Here is a 3,874-nt window from a genome sequence, read left to right on the forward strand (position 1 = left end):
TTAGGCTGAAAAATCTAAACAAACCCATCAGAGAGATAGCAAAAACATTAGGTGTGGCCAAATCAACTGTTTGGAACATTCTTAAAAAAGAAAGAACGCACCGGTGAGCTCAGCAACACCAAAAGACCCGGAAGACCACGGAAAACAACTGTGGTGGATGACCGAAGAATACTTTCCTGGTGAAGAAAACACCCTTCACAACAGTTGGCCAGATCAAGAACACTCTCCAGGAGGTAGGTGTATGTGTGTCAAAGTCAACAATCAAGAGAAGACTTCACCAGAGTGAATACAGAGGGTTCACTACAAGATGTAAACCATTGGTGAGCCTCAAAAACAGGAAGGCCAGATTAGAGTTTGCCAAACAACATCTAAAAAAGCCTTCACATTTCTGGAACAACATCCTATGGACAGATGAGACAAAGATCAACTTGTACCAGAGTGATGGGAAGAGAAGAGTATGGAGAAGGAAAGGAACTGCTCATGATCCAAAGCATACCACCTCATCAGTGAAGTATGGTGGTGGTAGTGTCATGGCGTGGGCATGTATGGCTGCCAATGGAACTGGTTCTCTTGTATTTATTGATGATGTGACTGCTGACAAAAGCAGCAGGATGAATTATGAAGTGTTTGAGCAATATTATCTGCTCATATTCAGCCAAATGCTTCAGAACTCACTGGACGGCACTTCACAGTGCAGATGGACAATGACCCGAAGCATACTGCGAAAGCAACCAAAGAGTTTTTTAAGGGAAAGAAGTGGAATGTTATGCAATGGCCAAGTCAATCACCTGACCTGAATCCGATTGAGCATGCATTTCACTTGCTGAAGACAAAACTGAAGGGAAAATGCCCCAAGAACAAGCAGGAACTGAAGACAGTTGCAGTAGAGGCCTGGCAGAGCATCACCAGGGATGAAACCCAGCGTCTGGTGATGTCTATGCGTTCCAGACTTCAGGCTGTAATTGATTGCAAAGGATTTGCAACCAAGTATTAAAAAGTGAAAGTTTGATTTATGATTGTTAATCTGTCCCATTACTTTTGGTCCCTTAGAAAGTGGGAGGCACATATACAAACTGTTGTAATTCCTATACTGTTCACCTGATTTGGATGTAAATACCCTCAAATTAAAGCTGAAAGTCTGCAGTTATCTTGTTCGTTACATTTCAACTCCATTGTGGTGGTGTATAGAGCCAAAAAGATTAGAATTGTGTCGATGTCCCAATATTTATGGACCTGACTGTATGTATGTGTGTGTGTGTGTGTATATATGTGTGTGTATATATATATATATATATATATATATATATATATATATATATATATATATATATATATATATATATATAATTTTTTTTTTTTGTTAAATATTGAATACTTTTACCTCTTTGGGCCTCAAACAGTTCAAATGAAACAAAGTGAGAAGTTTAGAGGGGAAATGTGTCTTTGGTGGAACTACTAACAACTCATAGACGTGAAATGTAAAAAGAGGCCCCAAGTAGATACTGCTTTTTTTGTAAGATGTCACAAGACAGGTTGGTTTAATCTCTTTAATGTAAAATCTTTATCCAAAAAGTAACCAGTAACTATAGCTGTTAAATGTAGTGGAGTAAAAAGTACAATATTTCTCTCTAAAATGTAGTAGAGAAGTATAGAGCATACACTAGAAATACTTCAGTAAAGTACAGGTACCTCAAAATTGTACTTAGGTACAGCCACTGACTGAGTGTATTTAGTTACTTTCCACCACTGGGCACTTTACCCTATACATGATGCACAAATTGGGCCCCACATGTTGAGAAACAATAGTTGAAACAGTGACCAACATTGACTGTTTTATTATAGCCATCCATTACTGGGACACAGTCATGTAAAGTGTAAACCTTGAGCACTAACATCTCGTTGGATCCTGTTAACAGCACAATTGGAATTGGTTGAGACTGATTCTTAAAGGAGTATTTCAGTCAGCTGGCTGAAAGGGGAAGTGAGATTTGGGATTCTGGCAGGGCCAGAGTTGGTTGGCCAGATTATCCCTCTCATGCAAATGCCCTCCCTCCACTGTTGGGTCCCAGTCAAGCGTGTGAGGTTCAGCGCTGGCCACAGCTGCTTCCCGTTTCTGCTAAATCACACAGCAGCCATCTGGACGAGGCTGTCGATGCACAACGCCGCCGAGCTCCTCTTCGCCGGCCTCCGCCGAGCCTCTACAGACAGGCCTGGCCCTCAGAGCCCCGGCCCCTGCCTTCTGCTCCAGTGCCTGATCCTCTCTGTCCCAGCCCCTCAGAGCGCCACACTCTTCAGGTCCTGGACACGGCACATGTCCACATGCTGGTGTGTGTGTGTGTGTATATGGAGGGTGTCCACGCTCACATGCAGCTTATGCTACCAGTATTCCCTTGATGTCACAATTTTAACACAAGGGTCTCTGTGCAGACAAATGCCACTGTGATGTTTCAGCCTTGCATTCTCTGTCTGTCTGGCATCCTTTGTAAATTACAAGATAATATGAAGAAGTGTTTTAGTTGGAAATTATGCAAAGTATGGTTTGTAACTACAAAAACACTGAAGGGTAAGATCAATAATTCATGGAAATTAGCTTTTTTGTGCTAAATCTAGACTGTACTTTTCAACCACACATTGGTAATTGTATGTGGAGAGGTGTTTATTTATTCACCCTTCAGTGCCAGTCATTCACTCTTTCTTGGCTCTTCCTTGACAGGTAGAAGTGAGCAGCATCTTGAATGACATCTAAACTTAATTATTTTAGAAGGTTCGAAAGTGTGAAATGAAATCTCCATATTTCCTTGGAAGGTAAAACTCAGAGAAACCTTGCATTAACTCCAGGAATCATTTTCACTTTAATGTGGACATTTCCATATTCTTTGACAGGTGGTTAATACAGTCCAGTTAAGAAAACGATCCTATTAAAAACGTGTATATAAATATATAAAAATGATCCCAATAGCAGGGCTGTTAGCAGTCTAGTCATTAAACAACTTCCTCAAGTATACATTCTCCTTATTACTACACCCATTCACTGAAAAACAAAACACTTCCCCACTCTTTGTGCATATATAAAATATCCTTTATTGATATTTTGCAAGCATAAAGCTCCTTCAAATCTGAAATGGCTCCTCGTCATTTTGTGAGCGATGTAATTCTTAGCCATCAGGTAAGGCCGGATAACATTTTCTTCGGATAAAATTAAAAAATAAATTCCAGCAGCGGTCAGGTTTCACCTCAAACACATTTAGTACAGTTGGACAGAAAGAGATGCAGCTTTTATTAACTACTCTACAGACAAACATCAATCACTGTAATAAATACAAAAACAGACAGGCATGTAACTGTGATATAAATAATAGTAGGTTGTTACAAATACAAGAACAGGTTGAAACGTTAGAAGGAAATGTGGGGTTATCTACATTGATTGTTTTTATTGATTGCATTTAATACCGATTTTAAAATGAGTTTTCCTGCACTGAAAACAACTGCAGAACATACTACACCTTAGGTTGGAAATCTTTTCTATTTTAAATCTAGAAAAAAAAGTTGCTGCCTGGTTTTCCAAAAGAAAAGACACATTTATACATTTTATACACGTGGCAACTGTAAATACATAATTTAAAAACCTTTGTAGGAGGGTGCCTGGTTGGCTCACCTGGTAGAGCGGACACCTATATATAGAGGTTCACTCCTCAACGCAGCGGCCACGGGTTTGACTCCAACCTGTGGCCCTTTGCTGCATGTCTTTCCCCTTTCAAGTCTAAACTGTCCTACTGTGGCACAGTAGCTCCCCTGTGTTGTCTACATGGAACATTATTATCATACATACATTTGTTTCTTACTACTCGTCCTTTTGAGCATGGTATTTAAAAAT

The sequence above is a fragment of the Sander vitreus genome, chromosome 17 (assembly GCF_031162955.1).
Source record: "Sander vitreus isolate 19-12246 chromosome 17, sanVit1, whole genome shotgun sequence".
Taxonomy (NCBI): Eukaryota; Metazoa; Chordata; class Actinopteri; order Perciformes; family Percidae; genus Sander; species Sander vitreus.